Source organism: Pectinophora gossypiella, chromosome 4 (assembly GCF_024362695.1).
Source record: "Pectinophora gossypiella chromosome 4, ilPecGoss1.1, whole genome shotgun sequence".
Taxonomy (NCBI): Eukaryota; Metazoa; Arthropoda; class Insecta; order Lepidoptera; family Gelechiidae; genus Pectinophora; species Pectinophora gossypiella.
In genome coordinates, this window is record NC_065407.1 from 5347966 (window position 1) to 5374565 (window position 26600).

Sequence of the window (26600 nt, forward strand, 5' to 3'; positions counted from 1 at the left end):
ACCGATTGACTACAATAGCACTGGGAATGTCTTGTAATATTAAAGGATTTTGATTCTGTAGTATTGTAGTCCCACTTTGCGTCAGACAGACTACTGCGGGGCGGAAGGCAAGAGGGAAACCACTGCCCTATTTATTCATAAAAAGTAGCATGGAAAATGCTGCACCGACAAGAGCGTGGCTCTTAAATTGATGTTGATGATGAGTATTGTAGTACCGGAATATTAATAAAAACTCGGGTGGAGATCATTAATTACGTTTATTCTTCGCCTTATATTTATAAGCAAATGGAATTCCATCTATTTACCACGGTGGGAAATGTATTATATAATATGTATGTTCTATTACAAATTGTTGAATATAGAAGGGGCAAGTTGAATACAAAACGACATTGTCCTAGGGTGCACAGCGCCATTTCCACTGTCTGTTATCAAAATTAGTTTTGATGATGTGCCTCAAAGAGATTCGGTCATTACAGCACTCACCCGTGTTTAGGAAACTCACACGTGACACGCGTACCGGCTTAACAAGAGCTACGGGTACAAGTCCCGTCCGAGTCAAACCCTTTTGATTTAATTTTCTCTTGGTTAAAAGGGGATATAAACCGAACTACATTTCATTTTTACAATGGAAAATTACATTTAAATATATATTATTAGGGAGCGCAGATTTATAACAGGTCGCCAAAAGAGATTAAAAATATTGGTAATATGACTTCATTTAAAAATAAACTTAAAATCTGTGTAGCAGCAATGAAACAAAATATATATATAGATATTTATTTTTAACTATTATAAGCATGTTTGTATATTATAAACCCTTCGATAAGTACTGATAAACTAATAATAACTGTTTTTATTATTTTTCATATTAAATGAATTTGTAATTCTTTTTGTGAAATAAAATATCTTTAACCTACAAATAAAGCTCAAATTGACCGAATAAAAACATTTAGTTTAATACATCATAATTGCAAGCAACTAAGTTAGGTTGAAACATAAAAAATCACTAAGATGCCTCTAATTTACAATTAATGTATTTTCAATATACATATTTTCTATCTGCGGTACTTTAGGCCAAATTGTTTGACACAATATCAATTCACATCACCGAGCGATTCAAATTTTCGTTTGAGTGCCCGACCCCACTGGCCCTGTAGTAAAGGTTGTTTATTGTCTTTCATACTAATTGATATAAGTACACTATAATACGTACTGAACACCGGGATTTAGTTTGAGATTCCTTACAAAAACACACGTCGTGCGTGTGACTCAACGTCTGTACAGCGCCTAAAGGAGGTACTAATACCATGCCCCGAGGTAAAAAAACTCAATTTGGTACTATTCTAACATCAATGGGTTTAATTTTCCATACTAGCTTCCATTTATTATGTCTCTCAGCTGTCAAATTGGGCTTCTTATACACCGGGCGTATAGTAAAAAACCCAATGATGAGATACGTACCAGTGAGTCATCGTTATTCTGCCGTTATCCTGTTTATTTGCCTATTTATTTGTTCACAATAGAACAGCCAAATGAAACTACAGTACAGTAAGCATATCTAACAAGAGACAAAGCGACTGACATCTGCTGACCTTACAAGCTCGGGTCATTAACCTGTGAAAATATTATTTTATCATATTTTTTATGGGGTTCGTCCCGACGTCTTTGTACATTGTTACTTACCTAAATAGGTACATGATTATTTTCTCTCCGTCTATTGCAAAAGGACACAGACTTGTTCAGTGTGTTCTTGTTGAATGTTCAGGACCTCTGCGATACAGGGTTTCCCTAGTGCGGGGTCCGCCAGTAATGTATACATGTTTAAGTTTTTTGATAAATAAACATATGATATGATATGATATGATATGATACTTACGCCAGGCTCAAGCCTGTATACGCTAGTTGCCGACAAGTAAAATCATTTTTTTTTACTAAACGTGAAAACACGAAATGACTATGGAATTTGTATGAAAAAGCACACTGTGACGTCATAGAAAAATATGATAAAATGTCGGACTTATTACGTTTTTCTTTATTAAAATTAATAAATAAGTTAAATAGAAAAAAGAAAATGTGTTTTGTTAGTTTTAGACCTGTCTTTATTTAGTAATCAGAATTTCGTAATTCTCAGACTTTATGTCATAATAACCGCGTGCTGGAATAGGTATTTCCCATAGTCCTTCCACTTAATTGATGCCTGTGGCCAGCAGAGGGACGTATATAGAATTTTTATGTTATGTTGTTAAGAACAAAAAAATAAATAATAATTTAAATAGGTCAGACATTACTTTTGGTGGCATATTCATTTAAACTTGACGGTAGTCCAAAATATAGAGTTGATATCACCGTTTATCGCTGTACTTTATAAATAAAAAAATAGTATTTATATTCTATACGAAAGTATGTAGACAAAGACAATTTTGTTGTCTTTTTATATGTAAGGTAAGCTTAAGAACGGTAATATCAACTCTATTTATGGACTACCTACCGGTTACGTAATAATTTCACGGTATTTTTGACCTCTAGTTAGGTATTATATCTCCGACTTTGAGTTTTCCGACGTCTCGGTATAAAAGAAGGTTAATGAACTTGCAAAAGATGGACAAATCTGGATAAAGCAGATTTGTTGATCTTTTGCAAAATATACTTTCGCGTTTATAATAACTCTCTCAGATACTGACAATGAGAGAGTTATTATAAACGCAAAAGTATATTTCGACTACAAATATCTGCACGGATACATTCTTAGCAACAAGTGCGAGCGAGCGATATTCTAGAACTTCAAGATGAAAAAGTCGCAGACAAATAGCTGTTAAAATACTACGTAATTATCTTCCAATATTGATTGAAGTGCAAAAATGTTCTTTGAGTGATGCAATATTATTGCTGTATTTATTCCGCTAAGCACTGTAATGCACGGCAGGAATGCATGCAATTTAAACATTCTTCGAACCTATAGCAGGATTATGAACATAATTATTAGTTCTACCCCCTCCGGTTGATTGAGGGGAGGCCTGTGCCCAGCAGTGGGACGTATATAGGCAGTTTATGTACGGATTTTTAATTGGTCTATTGTCTTTTGTCAGCAATGCATAATGGAATAATCATTGCTTAAGCATTAATTAGACTTACACAAAATAGAGAAGTTACGGATACGGAGTTTCGGTTTCGGATACGGATAAAGGAATATTTTTTGCCGATATCGGAAATTAAATAATTTATGTTATAGACATACATTATATTTTATGACTTTATTTATAAGTCTATCGGTTTCAGATACGATGTGGATAGCTTTTAATTTCGGATATATTTTGAGATTCAGTTACGCTGCCCTGTAATATCCGTGTTTCGGATATCGGATAGTCTCGGCTTCGGTTACGGATATCCGTAACTCGTGTTTGAGAAAATGTGAATAGGTAATATTATAACTTATAACACTATTTTTGATATTATTATATATTTATATATTATTACATATTTTTTTATAGATAAGAGACTATACAACACCATCATATATGTATATTGAGTACCTATGTCATATGAACTCATATAGAGCTCAAGGGAAATGTAATTACTTAATGCTGTACGAACTCAGTTTGAAAAATCTCTGAAAGAATATAATGTTAAAGAAGCAAAACGAATACTAAAAATACTTTGCACTCATAGGCGTATAAAAATGGCGACTAATAAATCTTTTTAACCTTTTAAAACATCCTTTTACTAAACTTTTACGCCTGTCAATACAGGATAGGCGCTAGTTTTCTATCGTGTGGGTTGTGAGGTGAATTACAAACATTATCAACCCTGGTGTCAGGGTTATTATTGAGCCGCCAAAGGCCCCTGACATGGCTCATGTAACGACTACTTACTTACATCATTAAGCAGTACGGTTACTACTGTTAGTCCCGGTGGACCAACGGCTTAACGTGCCTTTCGAAGCACGGATCATCTTACTTTTAGCTAGTGAGATGATAATTGATGAGCCTTTGCGAACTTTTAGGTTGATTTTCTAGTTTTAAATTCGACAAACAGAGAGGCTATTCCATACAAAACTTCGTCAAAAGTCTTTTCTGTCAAAATAACCTTCCACGTTAATATTGGTACATCCTTTGCGTGTGACATAAAAGCTGGCGGTTAAAAACGGTTGGCCATGTCGTCATTTTGGGACTAATTTGAACTGGTCAAGTAACAGACATTTTCGTCACCCGTCAAACCACTTTTGGTAACGAGGTAGCCTCGAGTCCTTACAGAATATGTGAGGCTTTAACCAGCCTTTACAAAAGCCAGAATGTATTGTGTTTAAGACGCAACGTCGTCGCAGCGTTGCGTTGCGGCGACGCAACGAAAAGAGTGAGTGTTTCGTCTCCTTAAGAAAACTTCTACATTTTGTCGCAATAAGACTAATAATCGCAATAATAATATAGTGGAGACCACGGAAGCGCCATTTTGAAAAATCACATTGGTAAGTGATTTTTGTTAACAGAACCATTTACCCATTTCTCAATCAATCCAGGTAAAAAAGAAATGTAGGTTTTGTTGGAGAAAATAACACCAGAACGTGATTATACAAAAAGGCGCCAGCTTTCAAATAAAATATACGGTATTGTGTTTACCATTATTCTTCTGAGTTGCCATCATCTTTGGTTTTAGACTAACAATAGGTAATTAGGAAAATTACTATTGTCATAATGTGGAAAATTTCGAAACATCAGTAACCTTTGCTATGCAATAGATACTATAAAATCCTAAGACTAAAGTACCTAATACCCAAAGGGGGTGAGGTAAATCTAGCTACAAATTGGCGGGGCAGAAAGTTACCGTTCCATATTATGTAGTATTAGTCTATATTCTATGTTGCGGATTAAACAGCCGTTTCCAATTGTATTCTTTAACATAACGTAACAAATACTTTATTGCACAAACAAGAAATACAAAATACGAAACAAAAGAGAAATAGAAAGAGTACAATAGGCGGCGTTATTGTTAAGTAGCAATCTCTTCCAGGCAACCTTTAAGTGTAGTAGTTGTACTCTTTTTGTTTCAGTGCTCTCAAGTAGTAAATGCCATCTGCGGCAAATCTACAATAAGTCACGTCAAAATATATACTGGGTGTTAGTGACATCGTAACGAATACTGAGGGGGTTGATTCAGACCATGATTCTGAGTTAAAATCAAGTGGAATTTTCCGTCGCAAAATTCATGTTTTTTTTTTAGTTTTTTAAATTATTTTCAATTCTATACTTTTGCGATGGAAAATTCCACTTGATATTAACTCAGAATAATCAGATGAATCATCCCTCTCAGTATTCGTTACGATGACACTTACACCCCGTACAAGTACATACGGTAGCCATATAAGTAGGTATGGGTGTTAGTGACACCGTAACGAATACTGATGGGGATGGTTCAGACCATGATTCTGAGTTGATATCAAGTGGAATTTCGTGTCAAAAAATTCATGAAATTTTTTCTTTTCTTTTTAATTATTTTCCAATCCATACTTTTGCGACGGAAATTTCTACTTGATATCAACTCAGAATCATGGCTAGAACCACCCCTCAAAGTTTTCGTTACGATGTCACTAACACCCTGTATATATATACCTATTTAGTCACTTCTAGTTGTAGGTCTTAAGGCCGAAAGTCCTTTCAAAATCCAAACCCCACTGTTTAGCTATTGTTTCTGGAAATATGGGCCGCAGGAGGATAAAGCAAACATTTTATACGCTCACTTTCCAGTAAGTAAACTATAAGCAAAGTTTATGCCGCAATAGCTTGTGCGAATACCTCGGGGATTGCGTTGGAGTCTTTTGTATGCTGGAAGTAAATAGCAAGGTCGACCAGTTCTCCGTCGCTATGCTGAGAACGCGGAGTGTTTACATTATTTTTTTTTGTCTATATATTTAATTTAAAAACAAGGAAAATTTAATTATTTTTTTACGATGATTCATTTTAGGTCTCCAGTACTCCCAATACAACAATTTTTTTTATCAGTATAAATCAGGACCTGTCAGGGCCTGTGTCTGCCTCCAGGTTAGGTAACAGGACCCTATGAAAAGCGGGATATGTCTCGAAGTCTTTAGAGTTTTGTGATCTGCTGCTATAGGGCATTTGAGCGTGAATTGTATTTGTTTATATCTTAGCTTTTAACGAATAATTAATTACTATACACATGTTGTTCTTGGAAAATAACACATTAAATAAATTACGCGTGTATATTTGCTACAAAAACAAAATTTTTGTCTTGTTTTACCATCACTAATTTAAGAGCCACGCTCTTGTCAGTGTAGCATTATCCATGCTTGTCTATCAAAGGCCATTTATTTCACTTCCTTAGAAGACACGACGTTCGTCTTCGCTATAATCTGTTTCATGCTCTTCTTGGTGTCCCTCTCTTACTTTCTCTCTTTTGGCTTTTTTGTTTAGTTTAAGTATACAAATAAATTCAGTTTAAAGCTGAATAAACCCGCTGCGTGGAGAAGTCTACCGGGTGAGATCCCTCAGCGCCCTTTGTCCGGCCAAGTAATTAATAAATTTGCGGTAAATCTGACCTGAGGATCTGATCTGAGGAACTCGGTGGCGCAGCGGTAAACGCGCTCGGTCTGCGATTGTTGAAGTTAAGCAACTTTCGCAAAGGCCGGTCATAGGATGGGTGACCACAAAAAAAAAGTTTTCACCTCGAGCTCCTCCGTGCTTCGGAAGGCACGTTAAGCCGGTGGTCCCGGCTGCATTAGCAGTCGTTAATAACCACCAATCCGCACTGGGCCCGCGTGGTGGTTTAAGGCCCGATATCCCTTTCCATCCATAGGGAAGGCCCGTGCCCCAGCAGTGGGGACGTTAATGGGCTGATGATGATGCGGTAAATCTACAAAATTAAACTAAAAATCGAATCTGCGAAGAAGTGTAGTGGTGTATGCTCTGTATGCCCTATTTACTGAGAGGACTCCGTACACCATAACATTACAGCTCCCGACTATAGAGGGAAACGAAAACTTTTGAGTGATGATTCAGGCCGTGATTCTGAGTTAATATCAAGTGGAATTTTCCGTCGCAAAATTCATGTTTTTTTTTAATTATTTTTAATTCTACACTTGTATTTTAATTTTATTTTACACTTTTAATTAATTGTAAATATTTGCACACAACATAATTTACATAACCGTGGCGTAACAAACAGAGCACGAACTTTGAATGAATATTCAGGAAGATTGAATGATCAGTATTGGGTTGCCAACAGATAAATTAATAACCCATTGGTGCAAGTCCAGCACCAGGGATCGAACTGGCGCTCCCCGTTTGAGAAGCAAGCCTGAGGAGAATGCCCAGATTGTGAAGCATCTGACGGTAATCTCTGTCCATAAGACAATTTTCCGTTACTATGAAACTAATAGCTGTCTATTATGAACTTAATGTGATTTTATCTGTTTGTTTACGGCGCGATATCCGTGGAATAGGTATCTGGAGTTATCGGTCAATGGCTGTGTGGTATGTAACCTACTGACAAGACCCTTGAACGAGTTTCGTTATTTTCGTCTAGACAAATATTTTCCTCGAGTGCATGATTGATTATATTTGTTATCTACGTATAAATACTTAATATAATTTACCATAATATATAGCACCTATATACGTCCCACTGTTGGCTACAGGCTTCACGTCAATGAACCGGATAGCGTATGGAGCCCCTAATGCAGGTTGGTGGAGGCGTTTGGGCTCGGGACCGATTTATGTATTATTATTATTTATTTACATTTCACGCCTTTACAGTGCAGGAGCGCCAATATGCACCACACGAAGAAGTGGCGAGTGTGTGCGCGCCACAATGCGCGCCGATAGCTAAGCCGTTGGTCCTGGTTACTATTTACCGATGTAAGTAAGTAGTCGTTACATGTGCCATGTCAGGGTCCTTTGGCGGCTCAATAATAACCCTGACACCAGGGTTGATGAACCACCTTACAACCCACACGATAGAAGAGAATCAATAGCCTAACTTAATAATTTAGTGTCTTGAAAGGCACGGTAAGCTGTTGGTCCCACCTATTAGCCGTAATACATCACCACCGACACGCAGTGGAGCATCGTGTTGGAGCATGCTCTTGGTTAATTGAGGCGGACTCTGTGCCCAGCAGTGGGAATTATATAGGCTGTTTATATTTTATTATAATTATGTTATTTTTAAATTATTTTTGATTATTGGGGACACAAATACCTGTATTCTTAAAATAAATAATGCTATGAAGGAATTTTAATGTAGGTACCTAAACCAGTTATAACTATATAGAAAAATCAAACAGTTGATTGGCCTTGATCGTTTAGTACATCACTATAAATTTAGTGTGAACTCATCGGCTAACTACTAATTTGCTATAAACTACTTTTTATCTAATTACTGACTAACGAACGATTCCAGTTATGCGATTTCCTCAGTTCATTGAACCGTGATTATTGTCTAATTAATGGTTTTCCTAGATATATTTTTATAGAAGGGATAATCTCTAACATCCTATATTGAAGCAGTCGTGCAGAGGAAGCTTCATACTTCTTCCGTAACCGTAGCGTAGAAAAAGAATAACGCGCGACGCGATAATATAGCCAATAGATATGATTCATTGAATTCAACTTCACTTTGATTCTGGGTTGGGAATCACAAAAAATACTTTGTGGTCCCTAGTTTGGTTACGACATTACAGGATGATCACCTGATTGTCCGAAAGTAAGATGATCCGTGCTTCAGAAGGCACGTTAAAAAAGCCGTTGGTCCCGGTTAATACTTACAGATATAAGTAAGTAGTCGTTACATGAACCAAGACAGGGGCCTTTGGCGGCTCAATAGTAACCCTGACATCAGGGTTGATGAGGTTGGTACTCCACCAACCCACACGATAGAAGAAGATTGAATTCAACTTTATGAGTTATAGATAATTGATATGACGTGGTTTCCAGGATTTCTGGTTTATGACAACAGGTTCAATCCCTATTACATGGGACTTAAACGTATCTGGCAAAGATTGGGTGTAGTATATACCTCTGCCTAACTATTCAGGGATATAGGCGTGATGCTTTGTTTATGTTGAATAGGTTTATTTATCACGTAGCTAATAATTTTGTCCTCATATTGCGCCTTGCGCCATATACGGACGCGTCTACAGCTTCTGGTTGACAACGGGATGCTTAGCCGAATTGTCGCGTTGACAGCGACTTTCCGAACGGCGACCCGCGCTATAGCGAGTCTCTTTACGGCGAGTGGCCTTATTTTCCCTTTACGTCGAGCACATAATGATACGATAGATGTCGCACGCTCATTACTGTGGGAGTTCTGAAATGAATATCATGAAGCACAATTCAGGCTACCAGCTCGTCGTATAAAATCGAAATCAAAAATAATTTTGACCTTAGTCACTCAAAAACTAAACTTTCTGTCGGCGAATCGTTCCTAACTGAAAGGTTCTGTCATCGAGAAAATCATATGTGAAACATTCTGTTGGTTAACCGTTCGACGGAGAAGCGACTGTCGGACATAGGTTTCAGTACCACCACTTCGGAGTGTATAAAGGACTACAGCTCTTCATCTTGGAGTCCAGAGGATATAATCCCTTAACGGAAAGACTTATTATTACGTATCGCACGTATACGTGTTCGGAGTAAAAATCTGGCCATTATAGGAAGAGCTGAGGGCTCAGATCATTATATATATATATTTTATATTCATATATATTATATATACAGGTTGGGGGTCTTAAAAATCCATATCGAAGCAATTCACCGAAAAAGCAATATTGAATTTGACATCAAAGTAAGTGTGCAATGTTAGATGGCATTGGATGATTGCTTCAATGTGGCCTCTTTAGATCCCTTAAACTGACTTTGGGATATTTTCTGGCTACCCGTAAAGGAAGCGAGTTGGAGTTTGGCTTTCCCCTTCCGTTTGGGAACACATTTAGTCCAGCAGTGAGACTTATGTAACTTTAACTGGTTATTCCATCACGAGAATTTTAGATCCGGTATCATGATATGATGTGCATTTTAAGAGATAAAAAATCATGTAGTAATTTTCCTTACAATAAATATATCTGACGCTACATCAATAGTGATAAATTGTCGGCGTAACGCTAAGAACTTGTCCATCATGCCATGTTATTGAGATGATTTATCAGTGATTCCGATAAAATATTGAAATATTTATATCGTTGCCTTATAGTGAAAACTAAGGAAGCGCCTTTTTGAAAAATCATATTTCGATACAATACAATACAATAATACTTTATTGCAAAACGACATATACAAAGGACATAAACATACGAATTAAAACATAAGCACAATAAGCATAGCGACGAGCTTTTCATTAACAAAACCTCGCAATAAACAAGCTAGCTTCAAATCCAGGCCAAAGTTTGTTGTGTCAATTGTTACCCGGAATGAAATTAAATGAAGAAAATCACATTAGAATGTAATTTTGGGTACATATTGGGTGGTCGATGGTCCTATGCAAATAAATAAATACATAGGTACACATAAATGACCCATATCACTAGCAGCGTGGATAAAACACCATAAAACAGCCATAAAACAATTCGCACCCACTCCTGGCTGATCATCATCATATTATCCCGTTTTTTTCACAGGGTCCGCTTACCTAACCTGAAGATTTGACAGGTCCGGTTTATTACAGAACCGACTGCCTGTCTGACCTTCCAACCCCTAGCTGATCATGTTTCAATATTATCAATTTGGTTCATCATGTTCAGTAATCGGATATTCACTATTTTTTACTTAAGTTCACTTGTATGGATGTCACTTTTGTATTGAAAAAATCCCGCGAAATCAGTATTGACAACAACCCTCGTAACATTTTAATTCGATCCCGGATGTTTATTTAGCATAAAAGTAAATTGTTTTAAGAAGTTGACTCCATACTTTCATAGTTTTCGTAGGATTCTATGAAATATAGATAAATAAGCACCCTAATATTAGATCAGATAGTTGACTTCTGTTTCATGATCTTTTTACAACAATATTCTTTTTTAATTTATTATTTGCAAGTTTTTCTAATAACTTACATTTTATTTTCGCTAATGTCTCAGTTTGTATTTTAATTATTACCTGCACATTTTGTACTTGGTACACTTCAATTTTTAGAGTTTCGAGTTAAAGCAGTACAAAATATTTTTTTAAAAGTGTGAATATGACAGATGCTGTGATTGACGATAATGAATTTTAAAATAAAGTAGAAAAAGATGGAAATTCTTGGCAACAAATGATCACTAATTGCAAGACCCTAGTTTTAGTTAAAAAGGTAAGAAATACATAAAATCAATACGTTAACTATTTGGTCGCAATCAGCGGATTTACGCCTTACTCCACACAACAATTTTCAAACGTATTAGCTAAGCAAACTACGAGTAAACAACACTATTTCAACATCTAGTTCGTACAACAAATACCACACTTTCATTCACAAAACTCATTCAGCACAACATTAGAATAGTTAACATAAACAAATAATTTTGCAAGAACGTGCGCGAACCACGCTAAGCATTATGCAATTGTCACTTGACTTACTTTAGAGATCCCTTCACTTGAGCCCTTTGTGCTAGCACATCACTTTCGTCGCTTGCGCAAAGATCCGTGGTTTCAAATCCGTGTATCTCGTGTAAATCGCGAACCGTACAACATCGGTTACGTGCGGTTCTTTTGACGACCGTTTCAACACTACCTGCGTTCAACGGTTGAATTTTGCGAATATGCGCTCGCGCAGGTTTAATAGACGGGCGTTTGCCCGCGTGCGGTTTTGAATGTACAAGTAGGTATTTTGTTCAGTTATGACATAACGCAGATATCTGAAATTAACATTGTCTTAATATTTTAGTTTCTATTAGTGCAATAGCGGTTATTTACATAACATCATAATATTACATAATATAAGCTTACGTTTATAAGGGTACATCCATCGCAAGATGAGCTTTCTGTTAGACAGAACAACATTATAATAAGAAAATGAAATAATAAACAAACCAATAAATCTAACAGCCCAGCTTAACAATGTGATTAATTTATTACTCAACGGGCATAAGATTCTTGTAAAACAAACCTCGGAAATAAATCTAAATTAAAACACATAATACCGGGTTCTTACCGCGTTAAAATCAGGGATATGAGACTCCCGATATTTCAACACTATACTTATCTGAATCGTAATAAATAATAACGAACTAATCAACTGTGATGCTAATTAATTCCCATCTAGAAGTCAATAAACGCCATTACAAGTATTAGTTGTATTTATTAAGGTCATTCTCGTGTGCTTTATGTGGTCAAAGGTTTAAATTAAATCGATTGAAATTAATAGTGAATGGATTTTCACTTCATCGCATTTTCAAACCGCCGCACCCGCTCGTGTATATAGACCCACAATTATGTCCAGACCTTTTACATTTCATACAGGAAGACTTAAGCATATTGCATTGCAAGTATCAAGTTATACTGGTCATCAGTTTTTATAGGCTCCTTTTAATTATTGGCTTATTACCTACCCATAAGAGCAGACTTCGACTTCTGGATCCCGGCAGGCTTGGGTTCACTGACTTTCCAATGTGGAGAGAAAGGTGGATTGTTGAAAAAAACCTACTTCGGGTTTTGAGTTTGCCAATTTTCGGTGTTACTTTTTTTAAGCGACAACTGTTCTGTTACGATCATCTTTTCTTTTTAAGATTTATTTGTTTACTTCGATGTAATACCGTTATCCGAGGTCCGAATTTGGCAGTATAATGTAGGGTTATGTTTAAGCCGTGTACTTAAAATAAGTTATAGTCGATACACGAGGCGTGACAGCAGCACATATTAGGTAATAGTTAGACAGGACACTCTGGTTGCTCAATAATAACCCTAAAGGTGTTTTTTTGTTTACTTTCGTATCCGATCCGAGTTCGAAAATGACGGAGAGTAGAAAATTACTAATGAGATGTCGGGTGGATCACGGATGGATGTAGCTACCGTAATTTAAATTTAAATTCAAGCTACGGCCACTTGGGATCTGTCGGACTCAGGTCGAATAAGAATTGGAGTAGTGCGCAAAACGCCCTAACGGCTGATGAGGAAGACTACTGGACGGTCACTGGTTATCGACCTCACAACCTATATCCAGGCTGTTAGTGACATCGTAACGAATACTGAGGGGGATGATTCAGACCACAATTTTGAGTTATTATCAAGTGGAAATTTCCATCGTTTGTTTTTGATTGTTTTTTTTTTTATTATTTTCCGTTCCATACTTTTGCGACGGAAAATTTGACTTGATGTCAACTCACAATCATGGCCTGAATCATCCCTCAAAGTTTGCATTACGATGTCAGTAACACGCTGTACACAAATTAAGAAGAAGATTTGGGATGCGAGAAAAGACCCTTCTAGAGTCTTCTTCTATCGTATGCGTTGTGAAGTGGATTACCAAACTCATCAACCCTGTTGTCGGGTTATTATTGAACCAAAGGCCCCTGACATGGCTCATGTAACGAATACGTACTTATATCAGAAAGTGGTAACCGCGAACACGGATTATTTTACTTTCGGATAATCGGGTGAGATTGCAATGTCCTAACCAAACCAGGGCAAATATGGCTTAAAAATTATCTTTTGTGATATGTACCTGCTCATCGGGATTCAAACCCGGGACCTCCGGATCGTGATTCCAATACTCAACCACTGTACTAAAGAGGCCGTTAGTTATTAAAAGTTATCGAGTAACTTAATGGTGCATATTCGGGCGCATAGAAACTTAACCTAATTTAAGTTTGATAGATCTTAATCAGGAGAACTAAAGTCACCGACATAGCTCGGAGAATTGCAAAGCTGAAGTGGCAGTGGGCAGGACACATAGCGAGGAGAACCGATGGCCGATGGGGCGGAAAGGTTCTAGAATGGCAACCACGTGTCGGACGACGCTCAGTGGGTAGGCCCGCTACAAGGTGGACCGACGATCTGGTGAAGGTCGCGGGAAGCCGCTGGATGCGGGCAGCGCAGGACCGATCGTCGTGGAGATCCTTGGGGGAGGCCTATGCCCAGCAGTGGGTGTCATACGGCGGATGATGATGATGATGATCTTAATCTAAAGCCGTCCTTAACCTTCAATACGTGCAAGAAAGAGATAGAACTAGTCTGTAAAATTAAATTTATGGTTGTCCTAATCGATACCAATATCTATAATATACCTCCAGGATAACATCAAACCTCCACCCCTAATTCGAAATTCAAGTTCCAATTAGGAGTCCCTATCTACGGTACAAGTAACATCTGTGTTGGTTTTAAATTTTAGTACTTAATGAGATCAATAGCTCATGATTTTGAGATTTGAATAAATTATTATGAATAAATTAATTGGTAATACTACTGTATTACCAACTCAGAAACTCGCTAAAGTATTTATAATAATGTCTACAACATTTGACAAGTTACACAATCAATTTGGAAAATAGTGTCTAGGACAAAGATTACGATTTAATGCTATTAATTACTTATTATTTTAGTTGTTAAAGAGATTTTGTAATAAACATCGCGGACAGAGTCTATTTCTAAAAAAATAATCTAATCTAGTCGACAACATTGGCACACCCCGGACACTTCATACAAACAACCTCGTTTTACACAGACACTACACATTGACATTATCAACTCGTACAACAGACTGCATGTGTGACGTCTGAGAGCTGCCAATTATAATACCTAATTTAATCGTCATTACTTACTAATCAGTCAATATTTATATATTTATTTAGCACACAAATCACAAACAAGAAATTTCGATCAATGAAGGTTTACAATATAAATAAATTGGTTTTACACTTCACTTAAAAACACACGTTCAGTGCACGAATTCATTGCATAAACACTATTTTTAGATTAAGCACTTAGCCAAGGTTGAATTTTATTGCAAATTTTCAACATGTTTTGATGAACAATCGCCATAATAGGTAAAACATAGCTCATCCGATCTATACGTACTCCTTATTATTATAATATGCTGTTGGGCAAAGGCCTTGCGTTCCCCTTTCCATTTTTCGCGGTCCTATGCTTACTCCGGCCAGTCCCTCCGGGAAGCGTCCAAGGCACACCACCTCTTTCGAGGTCTACCACGACGCCTATACCCTTCATGAGACACCCAATGCGTGACGATCCGCACCTAACGTTCAGGGTGCATACGACAAACATGTCCGACCCAATTTCATTAAGTTTGTCGGTTATACGTCCCATATCGGCGATTCCAGTTTTACCCAAATTAGCATTTTATAATTTACTTTTGAACCTCTCATCTACCCTTTTGTTGCTGAAATCGGTCATCGACTTCAAAATCCGCACATTGATTACAATTACATAACAGTTACCTATAAAATGCGATTTTAATGTTCAGCTCGTGTGAAAGACTTGGGTACCAGAACTTCAAGAAGGAGTCACGTAAACCTATTAAAACTGGAAACTTCGACCTGGGGGCCTAAAAAGGCCACTTTTGATGAATCATAATAGGTTCCTATTATGAATTGAATTGAAAATCGTAAAATGGCCACTTATAGATTTTCATATTTCAATTCATATTACGATTCATAATATGAATTGCCCATTTTGACAGTTCTCTATGGAAAGTCGTAAAATGGCCAACTTTAAGATGAATTGCAAACGTCAAATAGCTGAATTCTTAGAAGTTAGTCAAGAGCATCTTTTTTCAATTCATCTTGTAAAACGCGGGAAAGTGTTTGTAAAAAATTCAATAAATAATTTAATTACGGCGGATTTAGGCTTGATATGGCATGTTAATGAGTGAATAAGAACCCTATCTGCCAGTGTCTCGGTGTGATATAACCCCTTTTTCAAAGGTAAGTGAAAAGATTCGATATTAAAATTGTACCTAAGTGCTTACTTATTTATAGGTACCTTAATAGGTACACTTGAGTTTTTATGCATATGGCTTATACTAGAGGCGTATAGGAGCTAGTGCACATGTTTCTATGCATTGGGCCAGTGTGTTAAACTGCATAAGAGTGGTGACTCTGGCCTTAAACAACAAGCATACACTGCTACTACTACACTGTTAGTACAGTGTTAATAGAAAATGGTAACATTCTATCAACGCAACGCAACGGTTGATTGAGAGGAGGCTTGTGCCCAGCAGTGGGACGTATATAGGCTATTTATGTTTATGTTATGTCTATCAACGCTCCAAAAGTGAGCACATCACTTAATAGTTTTATATCTAAATAGCCATTTCATGCAGAAATAAAACAATGTGTTTATATTAATAGTTTATTTAATTAGTTCCTTATTATATAGCTAAATACTAAAACTATTTAATTTCAGGTGTGTGATGCGGAGTACAATCTTTTAAATGTTTTGGCTGGCCATGGTCGGGGAGGTCATGATTCCTTTGTGTGGAACAACCACATACTTCTTCCACATAAGTCTTGAAACCCACTTCAAGCTGCTACACGAAACTGAAACGGAAACAGTGTGGTTATTATCTGTGATGTACTACGACCTACTGTTATAACTCCAATCATAGAAACTGAGCCCGAGTGCCTCCTGCGGTGTTATACGAAGAGAAACGCAAAGGAGAAACCTTTTAACGACTGAATGAGAATTAAATAAATAAACAGCCAGCAAAAATATTAATATTTATTTCCCTAAAATAAATAAATAAAAATTAATAAAAAAGCAAGTCAAGAGATAATAGTTTTTTTTTTCTATGACTGATTATTACCTAGTATATTCTATTGGTCCCGGCTATTAGCCGTAAAAATACCTCCACCAACCCGCATTGGAGCAGCGTGGTGTAGTATGCTCCATACCTCTTCCAGTTGATTGAGGGGAGGCCTGTGCCCAGCAGTGGGATGTATATGGGCTATTTATGTTTTATGTTATGTATGATTATTAGCTATCTCAGCTATCTATATCGAATAATTTTCAATACTGAAACCCAACTTGGACGCGAGTTACGTATACTTTAACGAAAAAATACGTACAATATGCACTCACAACAAATGATTCTCCTATGAAGTATCATAGATATACTGATAGATATTGTTTTACATATTCGTATAGGAAACAGGTAAAATTCCGGTAAAGTTACGGTTTTATTTTATTCGTATGGCAATAAATGCGTGCAATCGAATTCAGCAGATGAATCAAAGATGAAATGAATTGTTGCAGATCCTCTAAAGAATGCGACCATTTTACCAAAAATAGCAGAATTGCTTCAATATTGCTCGCAATTCAGGAAATGATTTGGATTTAGATGAATTGCTAAAGTGGCCATTTTAGCCCCCCTGAACCGTGGATCGGATCTGTGCTACGTTAGAACGCTTTTATGTTGATTGCTAAATATGACTTTGTTGTTGGAACACAAAATTCAAATTTAGAAATATATTTTTTTACGTGACTTATTGTAAATTTGCTGCAGATGGCATTATTAACTTGGCCGGAACGAAATATATTCGACGACGTTGTCAGTTTTATAGACGCAATATATCATTAATATTCAACATAAGTATCTTTAGAGTTTTAAAGATCACTAGACCTGTACGAACAGGAGTCATAAAACATAGGCAGCTTTGAGATGTACATGTGGGATTGCATTGCGCCATTATGGTGTTTGTATTAAAATTGAAACGTTGCTTGTTATGTTAGTAGGCGTACATATTTTTGGTTGGATCAGGACTATGATTCTTAATGTACATATTCTTAGTAAAGTGACTCACTGTCATTGACTTTACACAGACTGAAGGTTTGTCAGTGATTTGATTATTATTTTCCTTCCCTATTCATTTACTCATATACCGACCCTGACTCGATTTACGGGTGTGCGTTTACGTATGTACGTAACCCACAAAGTACTTAAAAGGAATGTACCTAAAACATTGCGAGCATGTGCTCCGCACGCCATGCTTTGTCAAATACGTGCTTAGCACAAGCCTCGCCACGGAAACAATGCTAATTAAAAAGAGCTATTATACTGTGGACGAGTTTTCAAACGATAAGTTTAAATTTTAATACACACTTCCTCTTTTCCCTTCAACGTTGCTGTGCCCTACAGGGTCCATGTTATAGTTCCTATTCCTATGTAACACCACATTGTACTATATGGAATGCAATAAATAATTGAGAATTGAATTGATATGAAATTCACACATTGCCAGGCATATTGCATATTATTACCAGGCATATGGCGCGTGCGGGGCACATGCCTTGATATGTTATGGCGCGCGCGAGGCACATGACTCGCTATGTTTGTATTCGACTTTACATTAAAGCCTCACACAAGTCTATGACTCGTATATTATCAGAATCAGCTGAATGAGAGTCAATTTGAAGTAAGTAAAGCGGCGACTGGAAAACCAATATTGTGGTAATGATACCAGTTATACTAATAGTTCTACAAGTTTTTGCTACTCCTACCTGTGTCTGTGCTTCCTATCGTGCACATAACATGACAAATACTTTATTGCACACACAGGAAATACTTACAAAACAAAAGAGCAATAGAAAGAGAACAATAGGCGAGGTCAAATTGACCAAAATACAGAACCATTTTATCGTACCACTTTGCTGGACTGGGGTTTAAACAAAAACACTAAATTTAAATGAAATTAAGGATCCAATAAATTTAAATGACAGTCGCGCCTAAGCAAGCACAATTTTCGCGGCCACTGGTACATTGTTTACTTACGTGAAATCATTTTAAATTATTACAATCGCTAAATAAAGGCCATATAATTGCACCCGTTCTGTATACTTAGCAACGAACATCATTTATTTTTTTTAGTTAATAAATCAGAAGAATGTGAGTACGTAACTTGTATGTGTTCGGTGCGTGACCTTTCATCTATTATACAATCTATATTTTTAATTCCTTCAATATTTGATATGAAATTTTCTTCGTTCTGTTATACTCGTACTAAATAAACAAAAAATAATTCAATAGCAATGATAATTTGTGAAACTACGATTAGTTATGGTTTTACGCAAGAACTTTAAAAATGTTAAATGTAGTCAAAAACTTTTAAGTACCATAATAGTTATCGCAATCAGGTATTTAATTAATTTACGTAGATCGTTAAAAGCTAAATTTATTATGAAAAAAAAAAAGATCATCGATTAAAATATTAATACTTCTTCTATCGTGTGGATTGTGAGGTGGATTACCAACTTCATCAAATCGACACTGTACTTACATCAGTAAGTAGTAACCGGGACCAATAGCCTGACGTGCTTTCCGAAGCACGGATCGTCTAACTTTCGGACAATCGGGTGATCAACCAGTAATGTCCTAATCCAACTAGGGATCACAAAGTGATTTTTGTGATAGGTCATCGTGAGCCTAACGCTCAACCACTGTACCACGGAGGTCGTTAAAAATATTAATATATGATTTGAATACTAAAAAAGCGATTATTAATCTACTAACACTCTATAGGTACCTACAAAGACTTATTTAGCTTCAGTATTTGGACAGTGAGTTGTCGTACTAATGAGCTTAATATTTTAGGTGACAGTCTATTTACAAGTTACATATATAAAGCAATTAGGCGACGTCAAAATAATCATAATTAGGAGGTATTACATTAAATGAGCATATTGAAGCCCAATTAGTGAAGTCTGAAATTTAATGTGACGCAAGAGTGTAGTGGTGTTTAAAATTAAATGGGTGTCATTTCGGCATAAATTTACAGTACATTTATATCGAGGGCCTTGTTAGTAGTAATAAAATATTATTTAAATTGGACCTAAAAATATCAGGATCACATTTTATATAATGGATTGAACAGCTTCTAGATGGACTTAGTCGATTGTTTACCGACCAATTGACTACCACAATGTGTATAGTACACACTAAAATTTGTTTTATATTATGGCAACACTGCGTTTAACTTTGCTTCTACCCTTCTAAAATCATGGAGATGGGGCGCTGCTTTTTCATTTTTGTAATTATTAACATTACCCTGGGGGAACGGGAGTGGAGGCAGGCTGGTCTTCCGGTTCGTCATGGAGGTTTAGGGGTGAGGCGAGTGCAGGATATCGGGGTGTCTGCTTTCTTGGCTTCGGCAAACGGCTCACTGGAACTTGTCACTAATATTATCTTTTTCGAGGGTGACAGTTTCAGGATCCCGTTTGCGGACGAAGCCCAATCAGCTTGGAATGCGCTTTGCCCTAATACCACGTCCCCCGAAAAGCCTCAGTATCAAAGAAACTGGGACGACCTTTGGGCCAAATCAGCTGTTGCGGACCTTATCGAGTTGTCGTCAGGGGCGGACTTGGCCAGATTGCGTGCGGCCCTCTGTCCCGAGTCCGGAGCTTGGCTTCACGCCCTGCCTTCGCCTCACGTGGGCACGCTCTTGGACGATAACACCCTGAGGATAGGAGTTGCCCTTCGGCTGGGGTGTAGAATGTGTGAGCCACATACATGCCGCTGTGGTAAACCGGTTGGCTCCGATGGGCGGCACGGCCTCGCTTGCCTAAAGTGCGCGGGAAGACACCCCCGGCATCATGCGCTGAATGATGTCATCCGCCGTGCACTGGTGTCGATCGACGTACCGTGCAAATTGGAACCGCTGGGTCTAAGCCGTACAGATGGTAAGAGGCCCGATGGGCTTACGCTCATACCCTGGGAGAGGGGGCGCGCTTTATTGTGGGACGCCACCTGTGCTTGCACGTTTGCAGCAACGCACCTGCCCCGTACTACTCGAACCGCAGGGGCAGCTGCCGAGTGGGCCGCTAGCCAAAAGCTGGCGAAATACGGAGACTTAACGCGGACCCACGATTTTGTCCCTTTTGCCGTCGAGACTTCGGGTGTGTGGTGCTCGGCGGCCAAGGATTTTATTCGTGTTTTGGGGAGGCGCTTGAGGGACCGCGGTAGTGACCCCCGCGCCAGCTCGTTCCTGGTTCAACAGGTTTCCTTGGCAATAGTGCGCGGTAACGCGGCCAGTATAATGGGCACCTTTGAACCAGGTACGAGAGGGGGCGGTATTTTAGACTGACTAGTGTTTGTGTAATAATTTGAAATGTTTTAATTATTCCTAATTTTAAGTGACAAATTGTATAAATTAATAAAATATATTTTTTGTTAATTTAAATTATCTTAAACTAATACAATCCGTTTCTATAAGTCAAGCATGTGTTTTTTTTATTTAACACCAGGGATGTACACAATGAATAAAGGAATAATCCATCAATAGGTAAAAATTCAATAATTAATGTCGATATAACTATTCATATTACACATAGTAACTTTTCCTGTAGTTACTTAGGTATGCTCCACTCTTTATACGAAAAAAACGACAGTGACAGTGATATAAAATTATATGGGATTGGACATAATCATTTTATGTTCATCGCTTTTCGAAATCGTTTGCAATACATTTTTAAGGATGTACTTAGACATACCTATGTCTGTTTGTCCCAGAACTTCTTAGGAAGAATTCGATGGACGGATAATACAATTATTTTGGTACCATCGTAAATATTCATTTTATCCCAATATAAAGGTAAGATGTGGATTTTCTCTTTTGGATCTGTCAATATCCAATACATTATTAGGTCTCGAGGGTCTGATCACGTCAGATAAGAACATAGCGAGTTTTTTAACAGTTTTCAATCAAATGAAATCTCGAAGTTTCGATCACCATAAACCACTACTTACAGCGTTACATCACAGGCTATTAGTTGTGGACCGCTAAAAAGAAAGTAGACAACATTTGGAGCAAAAGTGTTAATAAAAAACAAACTAAGTATGCTTCACTTTCAATGTTTTCTCTTACAAAATCAACCGTTAGCGACGTATCATCTATGGTCTTTAGGCCATGACGGTGCACCGTTATGAAATACTAGTTTTTGTGTTGATTACTTTTAAAAGAAAAATCTATCATTTTTACCTACCTTTACGCTTATAATAATAAATGCCTCAAGTATATGTGTGGACAGCTTCCATGGTCTAGTGTTTAGTGCGTTAGGCTCATGATCTGGAGCTCCGGGTTCGATTCCCGATGCGGACATTGGCGAAATAACTGCGTGAGTCTGCCCTTTGTTTGTTAAGAACCTTTCAGCCTTCAATGAACTGATTGTCTAAATAAGCAAGATGATTCAGTGCTTCGTGAAAACCCCGCATTTTAGAGTCCTAAAGCCGGACATGTCAACAAGATCTTTTAAACATTTTCAATGTGATAAAAAACAGTTGAAAATGTCATAAATCACCTTTTTTATTGATTCATTATTTTCACAAACTTTTACAAGTTATTTATATAAATCAGCTTTTTTAATTCATGAAATGAATGAATGAATTGAAGAAAACAAAACCTTATTAAAATATTAAATATACTTGGTTGTGAATTATACTTGGTTCGTCGGTTGATCGTGGTGTGCGTGCGAGCATAGTGTAATAAGGCCGCCTGTTGTGCTTTTCTGTATATGCTGTCCTGATATCTGTATTTTGTGTCCATTGTGCTCAATAAAGTATTTTATCTATCTATCTATCTATAGTGCGAGAAAACCTTCCCCAGATGCTGTCCCGGATGCCCTCTAAACTAGGACAAATCCGGGAAACCCGGGCGGTTGGCAACCCTATGTATAATGTATTTTACCATAAACCCGCGTGCTGATTGATTCGTATCTTCATCTGTCAAGGGACGCGTTTTTCTATACATTTAGCCCCTAAGGGTTAGACGGAGGTGTACACTATATACACCCATTCCTAGCCAATGTAAAATGTATGTAAATGTAAAGCTTGGTATGTAGTAAAAAGTCGAAAAAGGAAAAAAAAATGATGAATTTGATGTAGATTAGTTTATTATTACAACTAGGGTACGATATTACTGCTGTGGTGTATGCCTATCTTTTTTTTACTAGCCTGGATTATGTCACTGCTGGGCAAAGACCTCCTCTGAGCTTTTGTCGAAATCGATATGTTTGTTTTTCCCTTACATGCGTGACACGTGATTTTGTTCGTATTTTGACAGAACAACATGACTTATTACAATTAATTGACAAAGCGATATAATTATATCGTCAGAATCGATAAAATGACCATGACAAAATTTTATCAATTCAAAATTCAAATTCATTTATTCGTCAACATAGGTATTGGGTTGTTACAATATAATATAATATATTATTATTATGCCAAAATGTGCGACATATGTCGACATATTATGTCGAACTATGTCGCACATTTTGGCATAGGAATTTAAAACATAACAGATTATTAAATTACAAATATAATCAATTTGCGCATATTAGCCCTATAGATCCTCTTTCCATTTATTCCTGGGTCTGCTTCTGCCTCTGCGTCCAAGAGGTGTCCACTCCATGACAGCTATTGCCCACCTATCATGTTGCATTCTGCAAGCAACGACTGTCAATACCGTTATTTTTAGATTTTTTTTACTTTAAGCATAGTGGGTAAACATCCATCGTAGGAAACAGTGTGACATTCAACGAGTCATCGACAAACCATGTCATGGCCGACGACGCCTCTTCACGCGACACCGACAACCTTGCACGGCCACAGATTATAAAAACGTTTCTAAACATGCGCGCTCACTTGATCAGCATCGCAGCTTTTTTTTTGACGTGACTTATTGTAGATTTGCCGCAGATGGCAGTAACTACTTGGTCGTACGAATGGGGAGCGCTGAAGGCTCTCACCCGGTACAACGATTAAGACAACAGGCCTAAGGGTGTCCAGTTGGGCGCAAACCTCAGCTCAGGACAGCGTCGCAGCGGACGATGTGAGAGAACATAAAAAAAATATATGTAATTGTCTTGTTTTTGTGTGTGGCGTCCTTTTATAACAAACTATTTTTATTATTTTACTCTGTTCTATAATTTGAGTAGTTTGAGAATTCGGCTTCATTGTTTGAACACAGTTTATTCCATAACATAAAAACTATCATGCTGTGGATGCAGGGCGATGCACCATAAGCAGAAGTTAAACAATTATGTTTAACTTCACAAAAGAAAAGAACGGTTTTACGGAAGTATATTAATACTTCAGTAAAATAAAAAAATAATAAAAAAAAAATATTCTTTATTTCACAAATTTTAGTTACATCGTGGCCGAGACCTCCCATTAAGTAAACCTAGGATACTTGTGGCGGGAATGTCTCGCAATTCCCAAGGGGTAGGTACAGTTTGTGAGTTAAGATAAGTAATAACAAATATGACTTCTATAAAGAAAACACATAATTAAGTAGGTGTAATGTAAAGATTTTCAGAGTAAAATAAAACTAAATATCAAATTTTTGCCTATAGCACTATGAGTGACATATATGTTCATATACATATATATACACATGCACATGTGTACGCACGTGCACACACACACACACACACACACACATACACACACACACATACATACATATGCGTGTGTGTGCGCGTGCGAAAATGTACATGTTCTAGGAGTACATGTTCAGTATCTACTATTGTTTAACAAATAGATATGCATATACAATATTCCCTTCTGCCTACCCTTTGTTATATGTTTTCTAGTAATAGATTGGCTGATGTAAGTACGTAGTCGTTACATGAGTTATATCAAGAGGTCCTTGGGCAGTTCAATGATATACCTACCTGACGAAGGAACGATGAAGGTTGGTAATCCATCTCATAACTCACACGACAGAAGAAGAAAAGTTTGGCAAATCCTCACCCGACAATACAGATCAATTCGTAAATGGCGTTCATCCGTACGGTCTGTCCGCTCTGATTCAGTCAAGTGGACGCGCAGCTTTAGCTCGTGATAGCCATTTTTTTTTAATTGATTAACGAGGGACTTTCCAGGCTATGTTCCTCAAAAACAATATGAAGGCGCTGTACACATTTTTCTTTAATTAATCTTCTTATTTCATGGATAACAGACATAATAATATGCATCTTTTATTTTTGTTTTTGGTATAAGTTATGACCCTTTTTATTACATCCAGACACAATTATATCTTCGAACCACTATTATTCTGATCAAAATGAAGAGAAGAAATATAGCAACACACATACATGATGTTTGAGATGTGGTGTTGGCGAAGGATGGAGGGTATAAGCTGGACTGAAATGGTGTGAAATGAAAAATTGCTGGAAAGAGTTGAAGAAAAGAGAACCATATTGAAGACTATAGAGAACCGGAGAGGAAATATGATTGGCCACCTGATACGACACGATTCATTTATAACAAACATTATAGAAGGAAAAATTGAAGGGAAGAGAGGAAGGGGTAGACCTAGGATAACATTTATGAAACAAATAAAAGAGAAGGTGCAGGTCGTGTCGTATCGGGAGGTGAAGGTTTTGGCGGGAAGAAGAGAGGAATGGCGATTACTCCACCGACAAGAGCGCAGCTTTTAAATAGAGAGAGAGAATTCTATACATAAAGTGATCCAAATATCAAGCAACAATTATTTTTTTCTACTCCTTTACTTTAATCTGGCATTTAAATAACCAAAAAGTCTAATATAAGTACATACATAATTAAACTCTTTGAAAAAGTGTACGCTCTATGGCCTATAAAAGCATTGTTTACAAAGTGTAACTGTACTATAATGTCGCCAAAAAAGCATTGTTGTTGTTTTTTTTTTTTTTGACCTGGAAACTGGCACCTTTACTTTGTTTGGTGCCATAGATATACTATAAAAAAAAAGTATACATTTTCCCGCGCGTTGGAAAATAAATTGGATATCAACACTGCAGTAAAACCTACCAATGTACCCAATATTACCATATCACACAATACCATTCAAAATTTACATCTTCATTTTTATAAATAAAATTTTTCTTTGTATAATTTTTGTTTCATTTAAAATTACGTCGTCGTAGAAAAAGTATTGTATGCAACGTTGTATAACTAGGTCAAAAAATGCTCGTGGCGTCTCTTATTGCGATGTTCACTCGCATTTTTTGACCCTTCTTATACAACTGTTGCATAAAATACTATTATATTGCTACTGCCATTACATTGTATTTTGGAATCATTATGAACCCGAGTAATGAGAAAATAGGTAATTACCACGTTAAAGCTGTACAACGCTATCTACATTGTTTTTGATGAACATAGCCTGGAAAGTTTCTCATTAAATTGCATTTTTTTTTTCTTTAGGAGTAAAGGAACAACAAAATGCGGTTAGTTGCTTAAGTAAAACTCTCATTACATAGGTAAAGCGCTGATTAGTTACGTAAAACTCAACTAAAAAAAGTCATGTCCTCTCCGAAACTTCCAGAATATTCCATAATTTCAGGACTCCAAATGTTGCCACAAATTGTTTTTTGTTGCTTCTGCCCACGTCTACATCTATATTGATCCAGGCGTGGTTTGTGTAGATTTTTTTAGGTACTTATAATATTTTACTGTGCACCTACTGGACTCAAAAAAAAAAACAAAATCAAAATAATTTATTTGCATCAAATGTGGTATTCGTAATTTGAATAGTAAAATTTCTAGGATTTAAAAGAAAAACACGTCGTGTCAGTGAGAAAATTAATGTAACTTTATTTTAACAATGTTTTTCTTCAAACAGTGACCAACGGAAAATGATTATTTTTATTCTTAATTATTATTAAAAAAATTCTTGTTTCACAGAT

The 26600-nt window shown here is 36.9% G+C and overlaps 1 protein-coding gene across 1 annotated transcript in view; it reads right to left on the reverse strand.

The window, feature by feature from the left end:
• LOC126366273 (proton-coupled amino acid transporter-like protein pathetic) overlaps positions 1-11724 on the reverse strand; it is a 58835-nt gene extending 47111 nt beyond the window's left edge. The window contains exon 1 of the mRNA XM_050009350.1: positions 11559-11724. The gene's annotated coding sequence lies outside the window, so the exon portion shown is untranslated. The remainder of the gene's footprint in view (positions 1-11558) is intronic.
• Between the last annotated feature and the right edge of the window lie 14876 nt (positions 11725-26600).